Source organism: Bubalus kerabau, chromosome 4 (assembly GCF_029407905.1).
Source record: "Bubalus kerabau isolate K-KA32 ecotype Philippines breed swamp buffalo chromosome 4, PCC_UOA_SB_1v2, whole genome shotgun sequence".
NCBI classification, from domain to species: Eukaryota; Metazoa; Chordata; class Mammalia; order Artiodactyla; family Bovidae; genus Bubalus; species Bubalus kerabau.
In genome coordinates this window covers 123,036,923-123,058,609 of record NC_073627.1, presented here as the reverse complement: position 1 = coordinate 123,058,609, position 21,687 = coordinate 123,036,923, and positions in this window count along the sequence as shown.

The following is a 21,687-nucleotide window of genomic DNA, read 5'->3' as shown; positions in this document are numbered from 1 at the left end:
ATCTCATCCTCTTGTCCCCTTCTCCTCCCACCTTCAATCTTTTCCAGCATCAGGGTCTTTTCAAATGGGTCAGTTCTTCGCATCAGGTGGCCAAAGTATTGGAGTTTCAGCTTCAGCATCAGTCCTTCCAATGAATATTTAGAACTGATTTCCTTGAGGATTGATTGGTTGGATCTCCTTGCAGTCCAAGGGACTCTCAAGAGTCTTCTCCAACACCAGAGGTCAAGAGCATCAATTCTACAGTGCTCAGCTTTCTTTATAGTCCAACTCTCATACATCCATACATGACTACTGGAAAAACCATAGCTTTGACTAGACGAAACACTGTTAGCAAAGTAATGTCTCTGCTTTTTAGTATGTTGTCTAGGTTGGTCATAACTTTTCTACCAAGGAGCAAGCATCTTTTACTTTCATGGCTGAAATCACAATCTGCAATGATTTTGGAGACCCCCAAAATGAAGTCTGTCACTGTTTCCATTGTTTCCCCATCTATTTGCCATGAAATGATGGGACCAGATGCAATTTTCTTAGTTTTCTGAATGTTGAGTTTTAAGCCAGGTTTTTCACTCTCTTTTTTCATCAAGAGGCTCTTTAGTTCTTAGCTTTCTGCCATTAGGGTGGTGTCATCTGCATACCTGAGGTTATTGATATTTCTCCCAGAAATCTTGATTCCAACTTGTGCTTTATCCATCCCAGAATTTCTCATGATGTACTCTGCATATAAGTTAAATAAGCAGGGTGACAATACACAGCCTTGACGTACTCCTTTCCCAATTTGAAACCAGTCTGTTGCTCCATGTCCAGTTCTAACTATTGCTTCTTGACCTGCATGCAGATTTCTCAAGAGGTAGGTCAGGTGGTCTGATATTCCCATGTTTTTAAGAATTTTCCATACTTTGTCATGATCCACACAGTCAAAGGCTTTGGCATAGTCAATAAAGCAAAAATAGATGTTTTTCTGTAACTCTCTTGCTTTCTTGATGATCCAATGGATGTTGGCAATTTATTCTCTGGTTCCTCTGCCTTTTCTAAATCTAGCTGGAACATCTGGAAGTTCATGGTTCATGTACTGTTGAAGCCTGGCTTGGAGAACTTCGGGTATTACTTTGCTAGCGTGTGAGATGAATGCAATTGTGCAGTGGTTTGAGCATTGTGTGGCATTGCCTTTCTTTGGGATTGGAATGAAAACTGACCTTTTCCAGTCCTGTGGCCACTGCTGAGTTTTCCAAATTTGCTAGTGTATTGAGTGCAGCACTTTCACAGTACCATCTTTTAGGATTTAAAGTAGCTCAACTGGAATTCCATCAGCTCCACTAGCTTTGTTCGCAGTGATGCTTCCTAAGGACCACTTGACTTCACATTCCAGGATGTCTGCCTCTAGGTGAGTGATCACACCATCGTAATTACTTGGGTCATGAAGATCTTTTTGTATAATTCTGTGTTTTGTTGCCACCTCTTTTAATATCTTCTGCTTCTGTTAGGTCCATACCATTTCTGTCCTTTATTGAGCCCATCTGTGCATGAAATGTTCCCTTGGTATCTCTAATTTTCTTGAAGAGAGCTCTAGTCTTTCCCATTCTACTGTTTTCCTCTATTTCTTTGCATTGTTCACTGAGGAGGGCTTTCTTATATCTCCTTGCTATTCTTCAGAAATCTGCATTCAAATGGTATATTTTTCCTTTTTCTCCTTTGCATTTTGCTTCTCTTCTTTTCACAGCTATTTTTAAGGCCTCCTCAGGCAACTATTTTTCTTTTTTGCATTTCTTTTTCTTGGGGATGGTCTTGATCCCTGCCTTCTCTACAGTGTCACAAACCTCTGTGCATAGTTCTTCAGGCACTCTATCAGATCCAGTCCTTTGAATCAATTTCTCACTTCCACTTCTCCATAAGGGATTTGATTTACATCATACTTGAATCGTCCAGTGGTTTTCCCTACTTTATTCATTTTCAGTCTGAATTTGGCAATAAGCAGCTCAATATCTGAGCTACAGGCAACTCCTGGTCTTGCTTTTGCTGAGTGTATCGAGCTTCTCCATCTTTGGCTGCAAAGAATATAATCAATCTGATTTCAGTATTAACAATCTGGTGATGTCCATGTGTAGAGTCTTCTCTAGTGTTGTTGGAAGAGGGTGTTTCCTGTGACCAGTGCGTTCTCTTGGCAAAACTCTATTAGCCTTTGCCCTGCTTCATTCTGTACTCCTAGGCCAAATTTCCCTGTTACTCCAGGTATTCTTGACTTCCTAGTTTTGTATTCCAGTCCCCTATAATGAAAACAACATCTTTTTGGGGTGTATTTTTAGAAGGTCTTGTAGGTGTTCATATAACTGTTCAACTTCAGCTTCTTCAGCATTACTTGTTGGGGCATAGACTTGGGTTACTGTAATACTGAATGCTTTTCCTTGGAAACAAACAGGTCATTCTGTAATTTTGAGATTGCATCCAAGTGCCGAATTTCAGATTCTTTTGTTGACTATGATGGCTAGTCCATTTCTTCTAAGGGATTCTTGTCCCCAGTAGTAGATATAATGGTCATCTGAGTTAAATTCACCCATCCAATCCATTGTAGTTTGCTGATTCCTAAAATTTTGATGCTCACTCTTGCCATCTCCTGTTTGACCACTTCCAACATGCCTTGATTCATGAACCTAATTAATATTCCAGGTTCCTATTCAATATTGCTCTTTATAGTATTGGACTTTACTTCCATCTCCAGTCACATCCACAACTGGGTGTTGTTTTTGCCTTGGCTGTGTCTCTTCATTCTTTCTGGAGTCATTTCTCCACTCTTCTCCAGTAGCATATTGGGCACCTACTGACCTGGGGAGTTCATCTTTCAGTGTCCTATATTTTCCCTCTTCATACCTTTCATGGGGTTTTCAAGGCAAGAATAATGAAGTGGTTTGCCATTCCCTTCTCCAATGAACCACGTTTTGTCAGAACTCTCCACCATGACCTGCCCATCTTGGGTGGCCCCACACGCCATGGCTCACAGTTGCATTGAGTTAGACAAAGCTGTGGTCCATGGGACCAGATTGCAGTGGTGGCTGTGCACTGCTGGAGCTTCAATCCTAGTCCTTCTCATTGTGGTCCAGAGGACATTTCATCCTACGAACAGCCAGCACATCTCTTGTTGATCACTTTAAGTGACGTCCAAGTCATGGGACTCTGTCCAGGCTGTATTCAACTCAGTCCTGCTCAACCCCATTTGAAATGATGTATAATGCCAAATGCCCTTTCCTCAATGTAAATCCTCACCCAAGGCAGAAAATATGCTAGGACCCCTAGAAAAGGTGTGACCATATCAAACAAATATCCAGCTAAACCCTCAAACAAACCTACTCTCATACACCTAAACACAGTAGATCATGTGAGACCAAATCAAACTGAGCTTTTCTTCTGAAACCCACCAGTGGTGAAACACATAATACACTAGCTTAGCTTGCTTCTTTGGAATGTTTTATGTACTTCTCCCTATTAGACCATTAGATCATTAAGGGCAAGGATTATACCTTTTCTTTTTTTAATTACTCTCACATTACTTGTAACATTAGAAGAAATTAGGATGAATGTTTGTCTGATGGGCAGCTTGATCAGTGAACCCTAGAATTCAGACAAAAAGTACTGAACATAAAGCAGATCTCCCTATCCTCTCTGTTACCACATACTAAAAGAAATGGGAAATCTATAATACTGTAACAGAAATCCCTAAGTACATGGGCACTTTGGCTGAATTGCTAATACTTAGGAGTGAGGATTAGCTTTTGGGCCCCTATTCCAAAGCACCAGGTACTCCAACTAGAGGAAATTATCAATGATCCCCCTGGGAAGGATTTAACACTATCTTCAACAGAGGACAAGTATCTGTTTGCCTGTTTCTCCTTCTCTCTTGGTCTTTCTTACTTGCAGCATTTCGTAGTTCACTAATTAATCGCATGTTTTTTTCTTTGTTTTTACATGAAAAAGTATATTTTAAAAATGACTGTTCTCAAGACTGCTATCTCAGGGGTTTTGTTTTGTTTTGTATTCTTGTTGTTTAACTTTTACAAAGCAATTGGGTTTTTGTTTTGGTTTTGTAACAAGACTTGTCAAGAATGACATGAATCTTACTTAAAACTGCAGGAAGCTAAAGGAGATTGCCTGACCGCCAAGACAGTGGAGACATTTAATGTAAACAGTCATGCCAACTAATTTTGTGCAGCTTTTAAATTACAGTTTTATTCACTTTCTAAATACCTTTTCACTAAATTCCAAGTCAGGCTCCGTTCTTTGTCAGTGCTGACTCCAAAGCATTCTGTTAGTTTCCGAACTCAAGGAGAAAGCAATCATAGAGCTTTCATGCTCTCAAAAGGCTGCTCTCACAAAGTACCTCAAATTTTTGAATTTTAAAGACTCCTTGAAACTTTTAAATTAACTCAGGAACTGGTTAACAGGAAAACCAAATCGGATGAAAGGTAACATTTTTAGATGGGATCAAAACAGCTTAGAGCCATCCTAGCTCTGTCTTCTAGCTTTTTTTCAGCTCTTGTATAAAACAGAGTTTAAACTGTGTTAAAGTCTCTGGTAATGTTTTCTTCCTTGCATATCCCGATGTTTCAGGCATATGAAATCTGACTAAAAGACCGGGGCAATCCAGTACTTCCGACAAATCAGGTGCACATTTGAAGGGTGGACATTCATCCTGCTTTTTATAGATATATTTATATTTGGAAAACAAATAGTAAATAATGCAATTACTAAGATACTGACTAAAGCAGTTTCAAGATATCATACCCATTTTGCTTCCCAAACTAACTTACAGTAAAATCTTTAAATCTAATTAGCTAAAAGTTGTTTGCATGATAATGTCCAAGTTAGTTGCCAATAAGCTCAGAGTCTCATTTGATGCTTAAATTTGAGGACAGAGAATACTGATGCAAAGACATGCAGTAAACATTCATAGAAAACCATAGAACTAATGCTATATATAAGAAACAGACTGGCCATTGTTTCAGATCTTATATCTCAAGTTCCCATTCTGATAGTTGCTAGATTCTATCAGCTATTTTTAATTCTTCAGATTTGAAAGATTTCCTTATCACTGTTATTTTTCAAATAGTTTGGTTCAGGCACCCAAGCATCTTTCATACTCTGCCTGAAGGGTCCTCTGGAGAGCTCTGAAGCCAGTTACATCATTATATCCTCAGCAGTGTTTCAATATAAACTCCAATTTATAAATGAGGCCACAGAGTCACCAAGAGGTCAAATGACAAATTCAGTCTTCATGGAGTATCTCAGCCAAGCTTAACATTTATCCTAGAAGCCCACATTATCACACTTGAGAGCTTTGCTCAAGCCCAGAACTCTGAAACTAAACAAAAATTATCCATAGTTTATAAAAGATTTCACAGAATTCACTACTGCTACTAATGGAAACTTGCAAAGACTTCAGATATTTGTTTTGCTAAGCAAATACCAGTTTATATATGGATGCGAGAAGTTTATTAGCATAGTAATTTTTTCATAATTATCCCAGAATGAAGTATTATACAAAGGTGACTCAACCTCAATATTTTGCCTTTTATTTTAATTTTTCTGATAATATTTTTTATCTAATGAAAAGCTTTACCTCTTTAAGCAGTTAAAATTGTATTAACATAATTCAGTTTTACATTAACGATTCAAGATCATTGTTATGAGACTTCTCAGTGATTCCATGAGGAAAAAAAAAAAGTGGGCTAAATTTTTTAGTTAAGTTAATCAGTCAGTGTTTATTGTGAAATTATTTAATGAATATTTTTAGGAGAAATATGAATTCCAGTTTGTTACTGAAAAGTTACAAATCAAAATGTTTTCTAAATCACCAAGTGAAAAATTTATATAGAATAAAAAAGAAAAAAGAAACACCAAGAAAGCATAAAAACTCAGTTAAAAACAAGTTTGTTTGTTTGTTTTTTGCTTGCAAAAAAAAATAGTCTTTTTTTTTTCTGTATGTAAAATTTACAAAATAAATGCAAACAACTAAATTACTATATTAAATCAAAGACCCTAGGACTGGGTCAAAAGCAAAATCCAAATATAAGTTGTTGCATCTTAAAGCAGAGTAAATGTTTCAATTTAAATGTTCAGAAGACACTAAACAATAGGCAATTTACTAGGCTATATTATATATTATAACAAATATTACATATTATTTTATTTAAAAATAACTGTTTGACTACTCTCTACACCCTGCCTATTGCAGCCACCAAGCTGTTCTCTGTACCTGTGAGCTTTTTTTCCCCCCTTTAGTGATATCATATGCTATTTGTTTTTCTCTGACGTATTTCAGTTAGCAAAATGCCTTTGAGGTCAATATACGTTGTCACAAATGGTAAAATTAAATATAACGTGTTAAATTTAAACAATCACAACAGATTGTACCTTAAAGGGATAAAAAGAAATATATATATATATATCCTATAAATCATTATTAATGACATCAACAACAAAAATGGACAAAAGTAACAACAGAGATTTCACAAAAGAACTAATAGCTTTTGCCATTAAATATTTGAAAAGATGATCAGCCTCCTTAGTAATTCAGTTCAGTTCCGTTCAGTCACTCAGCTACGTCTGACCCTTTGCAACCTCATGGACTGCAAGATGCCAGGCCTCCCTATCCAACATCAACTCCTGGAGTTCACTCAAACTCATGTCCATTGAGTCGGTGAAGTCATCCAACCATCTCATCCTCTGTCGTTCCCTCCTCCACACACCTTTAATCTTTCCCAGTATCAGGGTCTTTTCAAATGAGTCAGCTTTTCGCATCAGGTGGCCAAAGTAATGGAGTTTCAGCTTTAACATCAGTCCTTCCAATGAATATTCAGGACTGATTTCCTTTAGAATGGACTGCTTGGATCTCCTTGCAGTCCAAGGGACTCTCAAGAGTCTTCTCCAACACCACAGTTCAAAAGCATCAATTCTTCGGCGCTCAGCCTGCTTCACAGTCCAACTCTCACATCCATACATGACCACAGGAAAAACCGTAGCCTTAACTAGACGAACCTTTGTTGGCAAAGTAATGTCTCTGCTTTTGAATATGCTGTCTAGGTTGGTCATAACTTTCCTTCCAAGGAGTAAATATCTTTTAATTTCATGGTTGCAGTCACCATCTGCAGTGATTCTGGAGCCCAAAAATTAAAATCTGACACTGTTTCCACTGTTTCCCTATCTATTTGCCACAAAGTGATGGGACCAGATGGCATGATCTTCGTTTTCTGAATGCTGAGCTTTAAGCCAACTTTTTCACTCTCCTCTTTCACTTTCATCAAGAGGCTCTTTAGTTCTTCTTCACTTTCTATCATAAGGGTGGTGTCATCTGCATGTCTGAGGTTATTGATATTTCTCTGGGCAATCTTGGTTCCAGCTTGTGCTTCATCCAGCCCAGCATTTCTCATGATGTACTCTGCATATAAGTTAAATAAGCAGGGTGACAATGTACAGCCTTGACGTACTCCTTTTCCTATTTGGAACCAGTCTGTTGTTCCATGTCCAGTTCTAACTGTTGCTTCCTGACCTGCATACAAATCTCTCAAGAGGCAGATCAGGTGGTCTGGTATTCCCATCTCTTTCAGAATTTCCACAGTTTATTGTGATCCACACAGTCAAAAGCTTTGGCATAGTCAATAAAGTAGAAATAGATGTTTTTCTGGAACTCTCTTGCTTTTCTGATGATTCAACGGATGTTGGCAATTTGATCTCTGGTTCCTCTGCCTTTCCTAAAACCAGCTTGAACATCTGGAAGTTCACAGTTCATGTATTGCTGAAGCCTGGCTTGGAGAATTTTGAATATTACTTAACTAGCATGTGAGATGAGGGCAATTGTGCTGTAGTTTGAGCATTCTTTGGCATTGCCTTTCTTTGGGATTGGAATGAAAACTGACCTTCTCAGTCCTGTGGCCCCTGCTGAGTTAGTAATTAAGAGATTACAAATCAGGAATGCTATGAAATATGGTTTTTACATTATCTTAGTAGACAAGAATCAAGAAATATTGCATTCCAAGTGCTGGACTGATAGAGACAAAATAAATTTATTTAGGTTTGTGGTCATACAGCTACTTTGGAATAACCGGTTCACCTAAAAATTAACTATCCAAAACTCAAAACCAAGGTTATTGTTTTAGACATACACCTAAGAGAAACTCTTCCAAATGTACATGAGGAACACTGCCATTAAGTGGCTGAGACAAAAGTTTTCTAATAACAAACGCCTGGAGAGAACGAAGTAACCACTGGACTGGAAAATGGTTTAACATACTGTCTGCCATCTAGTCACTCAAAGGAATATAATAACAGTAGTCAAATTAATTAACCAACAAAAATAGGGATCATCTTATGAATATAATATTGAATTAAAAGAGTAAACAATAAAGTATTTTAAAGAAATAATACCCACTAGGAAATCCATTACTAGAAAAGAAATGGAATAATGAGCACATCAGGCAAGCAGTTAACTTGAATGGAGAGAGGTAGAGAGTAGGATAGTGCAGAACCACATACACTGACATCAGGTATTGTCAGTGTTCCACTTTCAATGTTGGGTGATAATTTTGCTGATATTCATTAGTAAAATTTTTTTACATGATAATCAGATCAGTCACTCAGACGTGTCCGACTCTTTGCGACCCCATGAATCGCAGCACCCCAGGCCTCCCTGTCCATCACCAACTCCCGGAGTTCACTCAGACTCACGTCTATCAAGTCAGTGATGCCATCCAGCCATCTCATCCTCTGTTGTCCCCTTCTTCTACTGCCCCCAATCCCTCCCAGCATCAGAGTCTTTTCCAATGAGTCAACTCTTCGCATGAGGCGGCCAAAGTCCTGGAGTTTCAGCTTTAGAATCATTCCTTCCAAAGAAATCCCAGGGCTAATCTCCTTCAGAATGGACTGGTTGGATCTCTTTGCAGTCCAAGGGACTCTCAAGAGTCTTCCCCAAAACCACAGTTCAAAAGCATCAATTCTTCGGCGCTCAGCCTACTTCACAGTCCAACTCTCACATCCATACATGACCATAGGAAAAACCATAGCCTTGACTAGACGGACCTTTGTTGGCAAAGTAATGTCTCTGCTTTTCAATATGCTATCTAGGTTGGTCATAACTTTCCTTCCAAGGAGTAAGCGTCTTTGAATTTCATGGCTGCAGTAACCATCTGTAGTGATTTTGGAGCCCAGAAAAATAAAGTCTGACACTGTTTCCACTGTTTCCCTATCTATTTTCCATGAAGCAGTGGGACCGGATGCCATGATCTTGGTTTTCTGAATGTTGAGCTTTAAGCCAACTCTTTCACTCTCCACTTTCACTTTCATCAAGAGGCTTTTTAGTTCCTCTTCACTTTCTGCCATAAGGGCGGTGTCATCTGCATATCTGAGGTTATTGATATTTCTCCCTGCAATCTTGATTCCAGCTTGTGTTTCTTCCAGTCCAGCATTTCTCATGATGTACTCTGCATATAAGTTAAATAAGCAGGGTGACAATGTACAGCCTTGACGTACTCCTTTTCCTATTTGGAACCAGTCTGTTGTTCCATGTCCAGTTCTAACTGTTGCTTCCTGACCTGCATACAAATCTCTCAAGAGGCAGATCAGGTGGTCTGGTATTCCCATCTCTTTCAGAATTTCCCAGTTTATTGTGATCCACACAGTCAAAAGCTTTGGCATAGTCAATAAAGTAGAAATAGATGTTTTTCTGGAACTCTCTTGCTTTTTTATGATCCAGTGGATGTTGGCAATTTGATCTCTGGTTCCTCTGCCTTTTCTAAAACCAGCTTGAGCATCAGGAAGTTCACAGTTCACGTATTGCTGAAGCCTGGCTTGGAGAAATTTGAGCATTACTTTACTAGCATGTGAGATGAGTGCAATTGTGTGGTAGTTTGGGCATTCTTTGGCATTGCCTTTCTTTGGGATTGGAATGAAAACTGACCTTTTTCCAGTCCTGTGGCCACTGCTGAGTTTTCCAAATTTGCTGGCATATTGAGTGCCGCACTTTGACAGCATCATCTTTCCGGGTTTGAAATAGCTCAACTGGAATTCCATCACCTCCACTAGCTTTGTTCGTAGTGATGCTTTCTAAGGCCCACTTGACTTCACATTCCAGGATGTCTGGCTTAGGTCAGTGATCACACCATTGTGAATATCTGGGTCGTGAAGATCTTTTTTGTACAATTCTTCTGTGTATTCTTGCCACCTCTTCTTAATATCTTCTGCTTCCGTTAGGTCCATACCATTTCTGTCCTTTATTGAGCCCATCTTTGCATGAAATATTCCTTTGGTATCTCTGATTTTCTTGAAGAGATCCCTAGTCTTTCCCATTTTGTTGTTTTCCTCTATTTCTTTGCATTGATCGCTGAAGAAGGCTTTCCTATCTCTTCTTTCTATTCTTTGGAACTCTGCATTCAGATGTTTATATCTTTCCTTTTCTCTTTTGCTTTTTGCTTCTCTTCTTTTCACAGCTATTTGTAAGGCCTCCCCAGGCAGCCATTTTGCTTTTATGCATTTCTTTTCCATGGGAATGGTCTTGATCCCTGTTTCCTGTACAATGTCATGAACCTCATTCCATAGTTCATCAGGCACTCTATCTATCAGATCTAGGCCCTTTAATCTATTTCTCACTTCCACTGTATAATCATAAGGGATTTGATTTAGGTCATACCTGAATGGTTTAGTGGTTTTCCCTACTTTCTTCAATTTAAGTCTGAATTTGGCAATAAGGGGTTCATGGTCTGAGCCACAGTCAGCTCCTGGTCTTGTTTTTGTTGACTGTATAGAGCTTCTCCATCTTTGGCTGCAAAGAACATAATCAATCTGATTTCAGTGTTGACCATCTGGTGATGTCCATGTATAGAGTCTTTTCTTGTGTTGTTGAAAGAGGGTGTTTGCTATGACCAGTGCATTTTCTTGGCAAAACTGTTAGTCTTTGCCCTGCTTCATTCCATATTCCAAGGCCAAATTTGCCTGTTACTCCAGGTGTTTCTTGACTTCCTACTTTTGCATTCCAGTACCCTATAATGAAAAGGACAACTTTCTTGGGTGTTAGTTCTAAAAGGTCTTGTAGGTCTTCATAGAACCGTTCAACTTCAGCTTCTTCAGCATTACTGGTTGGGGCATAGACTTGGATTACTGTGATACTGAATGGTTTGCCTTGGAAACGAACAGAGATCATTCTGTCATTTTTGAGATTGCATCCAAGTACTGCATTTCAGGCTCTTTTGTTGACCATGATGGCTACTCCATTTCTTCTGAGGGATTCCTGCCCACAGTAGTAGATATAATGGTCATCTGAGTTAAATTCACCCATTCCAGTCCATTTTAGTTCGCTGATTCCTAGAATGTCGACATTCACTCTTGCCATCTCTTGTTTGACCACTTCCAACTTGCCTTGATTCATGGACCTGACATTCCAGGTTCCTATGCAATATTGCTCTTTACAGCATCGGACCTTGCTTCTATCACCAGTCACATCCACAGCTGGGTATTGTTTTTGCTTTGGCTCCATCCCTTCATTCTTTCTGGAGTTAGTTCTCCACTGATCTCCAGTAGCATATTGGGCACCTACTGACCTTGGGAGTTTCTTTCAGTATCCTATCATTTTGCCATTTCATACTGTTCATGGGGTTCCCAAGGCAAGAATACTGAAGTGGTTTGCCATTCCCTTCTCCAGTGGACCACATTCTGTCAAGTCTCTCCACCATGACCCGCCCATCTTAAATTACTGTAAATTTCCTTTAGCTTTGGTGAAGGGAATGCCCCCTGGATTCCCCCCAGTGGTTAAATTTTAGCAGGTGGGCGAGCAGATCTTAATGTAAGTCCATGCTATTATTCCAATCTCCCTAAACCTTTCAAATAGTTTTCTCCCCAGTGTACCATGGAAGTTCTGACATTTTAACTTCATCTAGTGTAAGCCATATTTGCTACAGGCTTCAGTCAACCAAAAAAGTAACCTGTTTAAGGCCACTCTCATTTCCTCAAACTAACCTATTAACTTCTCTCTGCTGTTTAGTCTCTGATGAAGAATTTGGTCTGTCCAACTTGATAGTCTGTTCACCCTAATGTCCTATCTTAGGATCAACTTCTGTATTTGTTTCCCAGTTTATATTAATACGGTTGCCATTTAGTTGCTAGGTTGTATCTGACTCTTTGCAATACCATGAACTGTAGCTTATCAGGCGCATCTGTCCATGGGATTTCCCAGGCAAGAATAGTGGAATGAGTTGCCATTTCCTTCTCCAGTTTATGCTAATATACATAGCTGAATGTTTTCCATCAAATTGTTCTATGGCATCAAACATTTGTTCATCCAAAACCTTGCCTTCTATAGGTATTTGATTATAGGTGTCTGCAAGTAATAATTTAAATAACTGTTTTATGACTGCATGCCAAGAACAATTAGTGTTCCCTAAACAAATTGCGACGGTGGCTGCAACCGGCGCGCTAAGCGCAGCTGAGAGGAGCTACCCCACGTCCGAGGTCAGGAGCAGAAGCTGGGAGGACTCCATGCCCAAAGGGCAGCGTTCAAGAGGAGTTACCCCACCTCTGAGGTCAAGGGCAGCGGCCAAGAGTGCCAGGCTGCAACGGCGCAGGAACGGCAGAGAAGAGCTACTCAAGTCCAAGGTCAGGGACGGCAGCTGGGAAGAGCTACCCCATGCCCCCATGCTGGAGGTCAGGGGCGGCGGCTGGGAGGACCAACCCCACACCCGAGGCCAGGGGCGGCGGCCGGGAGGACCAACCCCATGTCCAGGGACTGGTGGCTGCGCCGGCGCAGGAGGGCCTAGAGGCGCTATCCCAGCTGAAGGTCAGGAAGGGCGGCAGTGAGGAGATACCCCTAGTCCAAGATAAGAAGCAGTGGTTGCGCTTTGCTGGAGCAGCCGTGAAGAAATACCCCAAGTCCAAGGTAAGAGAAACCCAAGTATTGCAAGAGGTGTTGCAAGAGGGTATCAGAGGGCAGACACACTGAAACCATACTCACAGAAAACTAGTCAATGTAATCACACTAGGACCACAGCCTTGTCTAACTCAATGAAACTAAGCCATGCCTGTGGGGCAACCCAAGACAGGTGGGTCATGGTGGAGAGACTTGACAGAATGTGGTCCACTGGAGAAGGGAATGGCAAACCACTTCAGTATTCTTGCCTTGGGAACCCCATGAACAGTATGAAATGGCAAAATGATAGGATACTGAAAGAAACTCCCAAGGTCAGTAGGTGCCCAATATGCTACTGGAGATCAGTGGAGAACTAACTCCAGAAAGAATGAAGGGATGGAGCCAAAGCAAAAACAATACCCAGCTGTGGATGTGACTGGTGATAGAAGCAAGGTCCGATGCTGTAAAGAGCAATATTGCATAGGAACCTGGAATGTCAGGTCCATGAATCAAGGCAAGTTGGAAGTGGTCAAACAAGAGATGGCAAGAGTGAATGTCGACATTCTAGGAATCAGCGAACTAAAATGGACTGGAATGGGTGAATTTAACTCAGATGACCATTATATCTACTACTGTGGGCAGGAATCCCTCAGAAGAAATGGAGTAGCCATCATGGTCAACAAAAGAGCCTGAAATGCAGTACTTGGATGCAATCTCAAAAATGACAGAATGATCTCTGTTCGTTTCCAAGGCAAACCATTCAGTATCACAGTAATCCAAGTCTATGCCCCAACCAGTAATGCTGAAGAAGCTGAAGTTGAACGGTTCTATGAAGACCTACAAGACCTTTTAGAACTAACACCCAAGAAAGTTGTCCTTTTCATTATAGGGTACTGGAATGCAAAAGTAGGAAGTCAAGAAACACCTGGAGTAACAGGCAAATTTGGCCTTGGAATATGGAATGAAGCAGGGCAAAGACTAACAGTTTTGCCAAGAAAATGCACTGGTCATAGCAAACACCCTCTTTCAACAACACAAGAGAACGCGCTACATGGACATCACCAGATGGTCAACACCGAAATCAGATTGATTATGTTCTTTGCAGCCAAAGATGGAAAAGCTCTATACAGTCAACAAAAACAAGACCAGGAGCTGACTGTGGCTCAGACCATGAACTCCTTATTGCCAAATTCAGACTTAAATTGAAGAAAGTAGGGAAAATCACTAAACCATTCAGGTATGACCTAAATCAAATCCCTTATGATTATACAGTGGAAGTGAGAAATAGATTAAAGGGCCTAGATCTGATAGATAGAGTGCCTGATGAACTATGGAATGAGGTTCATGACATTGTACAGGAAACAGGGATCAAGACCATTCCCATGGAAAAGAAATGCATAAAAGCAAAATGGCTGCCTGGGGAGGCCTTACAAATAGCTGTGAAAAGAAGAGAAGCAAAAAGCAAAGGAGAAAAGGAAAAATATAAGCATCTGAATGCAGAGTTCCAAAGAATAGCAAGAAGAGATAGGAAAGCCTTCTTCAGCGATCAATGCAAAGAAATAGAGGAAAACAACAGAATGGGAAAGACTAGAGATCTCTTCAAGAAAATTAGAGATACCAAGGTAACATTTCATGCAAAGATGGGCTCAATAAAGGACAGAAATGGTATGGACCTAACAGAAGCAGAAGATATTAAGAAGATGTGGGAAGAATACACAGAAGATCTGTACAAAAAAGTTCTTCACGACCCAGATAATCACAATGGTGTGATCACTGACCTAGAGCCAGACATCCTGGAATGTGAAGTCAAGTGGGTCTTAGAAAGCATCACTACGAACAAAGCTAGTGGAGGTGATGGAATTCCAGTTGAGCTATTTCAAATCCTGAAAGATGATGTTGTGAAAGTGTGGCACTCAATATGCCAGCAATTTGGACAACTCAGCAGTGGCCACAGGACTGGAAAAGGTCAGTTTTCATTCCAATCCCAAAGAAAGGCAATGCCAAAGAATGCTCAAACTACCACACAATTGCACTCATCTCACACGCTAGTAAAGTAATGCTCAAAATTCTCCAAGTCAGGCTTCAGCAATACGTGAACTGTGAACTTCCTGATGCTCAAGCTGGTTTTAGAAAAGGCAGAGGAACCAGAGATCTAATTGCCAACATCCGCTGGACCATGGAAAAAGCAAGAGAGTTCCAGAAAAACATCTATTTCTGCTTTATTGACTATGCCAAAGCCTTTGACTGTGTGGATCACAATAAACTGTGGGAAATTCTGAAAGAGATGGGAATACAAGACCACCTGATCTGCCTCTTGAGAAATCTGTATGCAGGTCAGGAAGCAACAGATAGAACTGGACATGGAACAACAGACTGGTTCCAAATAGGAAAAGGAGTTCGTCAAGGCTGTATATTGCCACTCTGTTTATGGAACTTATATGCAGAGTACATCATGAGAAATGCTGGACTGGAAGAAACACAAGCTGGAATCAAGATTGCCGGGAGAAATTATCAATAACCTCAGATATGCAGATGACACCACTGTTATGGAAGAAAGTGAAGAGGAACTAAAAAGCTCTTGATTAAAGTGAAAGTGGAGAGTGAAAGAGTTGGCTTAAAGCTCAACATTCAGAAAATGAAGATCATGGCATCTTGTCCCATCTCTTCTTGGGAAATAGATGGGGAAACAGTGGAAACAGTGCCAGGCTTTTTTTTTTTTTGGCTCCAAAATCACTGCAGATAGGGACTGCAGCCATGAAATTCAAAGACGCTTAGTCCTTGGAAGGAAAGTTATGACCAACCTAGATAGCATATTCAAAAGCAGAGACATTACTTTGCCAACAAAGGTCCGTCTAGTCAAGGCTATGGTTTTTTCTGTGGTCATGTATGGATGTGAGAGTTGGACTGTGAAGTAGGCTGAGTGCCGAAGAATTGATGCTTTTGAACTGTGGTGTTGGAGAAGACTCTTGAGAGTCCCTTGTTCTGCAAGGAGATCCAACCAGTCCATTCTGAAGGAGATCAACCCTGGGATTTCTTTGGAGGGAATGATGCTGAAGCTGAAACTCCAGTACTTTGGCCACCTCATGCGAAGAGCTGACTCACTGGAAAAGACTCTGATGCTGGGAGGGATTGAGGGCAGGAGGAGAAGGAGACGCCAAAGGATGAGATGGCTGGATGGCATCACTGACTCGATGGTCTTGAGTCTGAGTGAACTCTGGGAGTTTGTGATGGACAGGGAGGCCTGGCATGCTGCAGTTCATGGGGTCGCTAAGAGTTGGACACGAATGAGCGACTGAACTGAACTGAACTGAAACAAATCGAATCAATGCCTTTAAATTTAATTACTACTGAGAATTGGCAAATAATACAGAACTAATTAAGAGAATCCATGTTTACCTTTCTTTTCTTCTGGAATTACTTGCATTCAGTATGCATAAATCATTGCTCTTCCAAAAGAACAGGAATATGATAGAATAAAACTTATACCATGTTGAGGGCTCAACACCAGTCTCTGTTCTTAGACAGTTAAGCATGAGCAATATCATTAGCTAGGTCAGTTTTCATGGAGAGAAGTCCAGACTATAATGTCTATACATAATCTTCATTCTGGTGCTCAGGGCCAACTTGTACAGTGACCTACCAAGCAGACTAAGGACAGAGACTGGCTGATATCCAGAGAACATGTTATTTTGTTTACCCAGTTCTTGAGAGCCTCCTGGAAAATATATGCTCCTTGGTGAGCATATACATGGTGCATTAAATATCTTCACACTCTTTTCTCATGCCAAGGGGTCTACCTACATAATTCATCCTCACACTTCCTTGCCACCATTTTTCAATCTGGTTTTTTGAAGTCTCTGACTTCCCAGTTCTAACCTACTAGCAACTATCCATGTATCAGCACAATGTGTAAGTGTGTCTCATTTGAGGCAAAGTAAAAGTCAGTGTATTGCTTGAAGTTCTGCCCACTTTGGGAATTCCCCATCATTACTATTCATCACAGCCAAAACTTAGTGAGGTTGAAATTCTGTAACCATCCACTTGTCAGGCTGGTGCCAGAAAATCATGCAAAACATCTGTAAGTCAGGTTCAAGGTGTTTGCTCTTCAGTTAGTTGGCCCTAAGAAATCATCTTGAGAACATAGGTGAGGGTCAGGGGAAGACAGACAATGCAGGAGAAATTGTCAAAGGAATCTCTATTATGTGCTCATGCAATTTAATTGTGTTTTTTCAACCTTCTGTAACATCATTCCTTGTATACCCTTTCAATTTGGTGATTTGCTCTGAGCACCTAAGCTGAAGAGGTTCATGTAAGACTGTTCCTGATAAGTAGCTCAAATTCCATAGCCACTTTGTGTTCATTGATTAAGTAAGTATTCATTCCCTACGATGGCCCACTAGCAAACCAGGAGCTGTTTCTCAACAAAAGGTAGATAATAATATCTTCACAAGAGGGCATGGATTTACTCTAAGATACAGATGTCTGTGCCGCTCTTCTGCTAGAGGCTTGTAAGAAATTCCAAATAACATTTGTGTTTACAGACATTTCATGAACTAGTTCCTAAGTCTCAAGTAGAAAAGTAGTTGGAGTTGCAGGTGGACTTGCTGCAGAATTTTTTCTTTCTCAGTTTCTACTCTAATGGGGCAGTCATTTGTATTAATTACACATGGCTCACATTAGCACACAAAAATAAAAAACAGTTTTCAAAATCAGAAAGTTTCCTAAATTATTGTCCTTCTTTCATAGTGGTAGGTGTGCAAGTACATTGATTTTTTTTTTTTCCCACCAAAAGGAATATCAAGATATACTGCAGAATATCAAGATATACTGAAACCTCAAAATTTTACTGATGTGGTAGGTTTATGGATTTATCTGGGGTGTATCTTGACTCACTTATGTCTGACTAAGGCATTTAAAGTATTTGAAGCTCCCAATCATTCCTGGTCCAAAGATCCTCATGTCAAAAATATAGTGAACAATGTGACATTCCCATGTCAAGATGATCATGATATTTGTGGGCTAGGACCATATTATATCAGAGAGCAGTACAATTAACATAAATCTGAGGCAAGACTATGGAGTTGTCCTTTTTGTGTAAAAGTATGCTTCTTAAGACCTTTATAAATGGTACAGAGAGCAAAGTGATTTACAGGTCAACAGCTCCATACTAGATTCCAGGAAGCAGGGTTGACTGACTTCAGGGAAGATACTACATCTGGAACAGCAGCTAAAATCGAAATCAATACTTTATTAAGATACTAATAATCCAAGATGCACTCCCCACTGTATAAGCAAAGAGGCAAGTTAAAAAGCTATGTGAATCCTTCAAGTCTTTGGTGGTACTTCCAATTCCTCCAGGGATATGGAGTCGCTTATCTACATATGGACATCACCAGATGGTCAACACTGAAATCAGATTGATTATATTCTTTGCAGCCAAAGATGGAGAAGTTCTATACAGTCAGAAAAACAGGACCAGGAGCTGACTGTGGCTCAGATCATAAACTCCTTGTTGCCAAATTCAGACTTAAATTGAAGAAAGTAGGGAAAACCACTAGACCATTCAGGTATGATCTAAATCAAATTCCTTATGATTATACAGTGGAAGTGAGAAATAGATTTAAGGGACTAGATCTGATAGATAGAGTGCCTGATGAACTATGGACAGAGGTTTGTGACATTGTAGAGAAGACAGGGATCAAGACCATCCCCATGGAAAAGAAATGCAAAAAAGCAAAATGGCTGTCTGGGGAGGCCTTACAAATAGCTGTGAAAGAAGAGAAGTGAAAAGCAAAGGAGAAAAGGAAAGATATAAGCATCTGAATGCAGAGTTCCAAAGAATAGCAAGAAGAGATAAGAAAGCCTTCCTCAGCAATCAATGAAAAGAAATAGAGGAAAACAAAGAATGGGAAAGACTAGAGATCTCTCTTCAAGAAAATTAGAGATACCAAGGGAACATTTCATGCAAAGATGGGCTCAATAAAGGACAGAAATGATATGGACCTAACAGAAGCAGAAGATATTAAGAAGAGGTGGAAAGAATACACAGAAGAACTGTACAAAAGAGATCTTCACACTAAGATAATCACCATGGTGTGATCACTGACCTAGAGCCAGACATCCTAGAATGTGAAGTCAAGTGGGCCTTAGGAAGCATCACTACTAACAAAGCTAGTAGAGGTGATAGAATTCCAGTTGAGCTATTTCAAATCCTGGAAGATGATGCTGTGAAAGTGCGGCACTCAATATGCCAGCAAATTTGGAAAACTCAGCAGTGGCCACAGGACTGGAAAAGGTCAGTTTTCATTCCAATTCCAAAGAAAGGCAATGCCACACAATGCTCAAACTACTGCACAATTGCACTCATCTCACACGCTAGTAAAGTAATGCTCAAAATTCTCCAAGCCAGGCTTCAGCAATACGTGAACCGTGAACTTCCAGTTGATCAAGCTGGCTTTAGAAAAGGCAGAGGAACCAAAGATCAATTGCCAACATCCACTGGATCATCGAAAAAGCAAGAGAGTTCCAGAAAAGCATCTATTTCTGCTTTATTGACTATGCCAAAGCCTTTGACTGTGTGGATCACAATAAACTGTAGAAAATTCTTAGAGAGATGGCAATACCAGACCACCTGACCTGACTCTTGAGAAAACTGTATGCAGGTCAGGAAGCAACAGTTAGAACTGGACATGGAACAACAGACTGGTTCCAAATAGGAAAAGAGTATGTCAGGCTGTATACTGTCACCCTGCTTATTTAACTTCTATGCAGAGTACATCATGAGAAACGCTGGGCTGGAAGAAGCACAAGCTGGAATCAAGATTGCTGGGAGAAATATCAATAACCTCAGATAGGCAGATGACACCACCCTTATGGCAGAAAGTGAAGAGGAACTAAAAAGCCTCTTGATGAAAGTGAAAGAGGAGAGTGAAAAAGTTGGCTTAAAGCTCAACATTCAGAAAACTTAGATCATGGCATCTGGTCCCATCACTTCATGGGAAATAGATGGGGAAACAGTGGAAACAGTGTCAGACTTTTTTTGGGGGGGCTCCAAAATCACTGCAGATGGTGACTGCAGCCATGAAATTAAAAGACGCTTACTCCTTGGAAGGAAAGTTATGACCAACCTAGATAGCATATTCAAAAGCAGAGACATTACTTTGCTAACAAAGGTCCATCTAGTCAAGGCTATGGTTTTTCCAGTGGTCATGTATGGATGTGAGAGTTGGACTGTGAAGAAAGCTGAGCGCCGAAGAATTGATACTTTTGAACTGTGGTGTTGGAGAAGACTCTTGAGAGTCCCTTGGACTGCAAGGAGATCCAACCAGTCCACTCTAAAGGAGATCAGTCCTGGGTGTTCATTGGAAGGACTGATACTGAAGCTGAAACTCCAATACTTTGGCCACCTGATGTGAAGAGTTGACTCATTGGAAAAGACTCTGATGCTGGGAGGGATTGGGGGCAGGAGGAGAAGGGGATGACAGAGGATGAGATGGCTGGATGGCATCAGCAACTCGACGGAGATGAGTTTGAGCAAACTCCAGGAGTTGGTGATGGACAGGGAGGCCTGGCGTGCTGCGATTCATGGGGTCGCAAAGAGTCGGACATGATTGAGCGACTGAACTGAACTGAACTGAAGTCTTGAAAATGAAAGAGAGGCCATAGCTATTCATTATAAAGATGATTCAAGTAGGACCATTCTATAGTTCTTGAGTTTTACATGTTATATAAAGTAAGATTATTCTTGACTGCCCAACTACTTCATTCTTAGAGATACCATGGTATTTGAGACCTAACATCTAAGGAACGCTTTATCTTTGTTACCCTTCTTAGAAATCTGGTTCTGTCACCTGACCTCTGTTACTTTAGAGACCCATCTTACCCAATGAAATAACATAATTCCTAAAATAACAGAATAATAATTCTTGCCAGTATGGTAGAACTCATAGATAGGCCGTACATGAATTAAGGAGAACATCTATCTAATGACTATCAGAAGCATTTGACATTGCTGGTTATCCCTTTCTCATATGATACCATATTCATTTACCTTCATGGATATTACCCTCTTGGTTTTTCCTCATATCCTCTTCTTTGATTCATTTGCTGTATTCTCCTTTTCTTTTAGACTTCTTACTTTTGAAATACTCAGGGATAAGCTCTTGAATCTCTTCAGTCTCATGGATTCAAATACCAACCTAATGTTGATTATCAATCCCTCCATTTCATCCCACTACCCCACCTAAACTCAGGTTCACATGTTGAAGTGCTGACTTGACATCTCTGCCTGATGTCGAATAGGAATCTCAAATTTAACAAGTTTGAAGTCAGTTCTTAATTCTCACCTCCAACCCTAACTAAACTAAAGGAGGCTCCTCATCTAGTTTTTATCAAGTTTTTAAATGGTATTATTATTCATTCAGTAGTTTAAGCCAACAACTGAAAATGAAAAATAAAAACAGAGACATTCTCACTAATCTCTCTTGATTAGACTACTGTTTCCATTCTTCCCTTTCTCCTCTCACTGCTGCATTTTATTCAAAGAGTTAGAGATTTTTTTTTAATATATGAATCAGATGTCTCTTAACAGTTTAATATTTCTCAATACAATTCCATCAATTCTGGTCATTTTAATTTACTCTCAAAAATTAGAACATTATTTGATACACAGGAGACCTTAGTAGACAGAATAATGTCCCTTCAAAGATGTCCACATCAAATCTCCAGAACTTGTGAAAATGTCACTTACATGACAAAGAAGACTTTGCAGATATAATTGAATGATTAATATTGGGATGGGGAGATTATTCTGG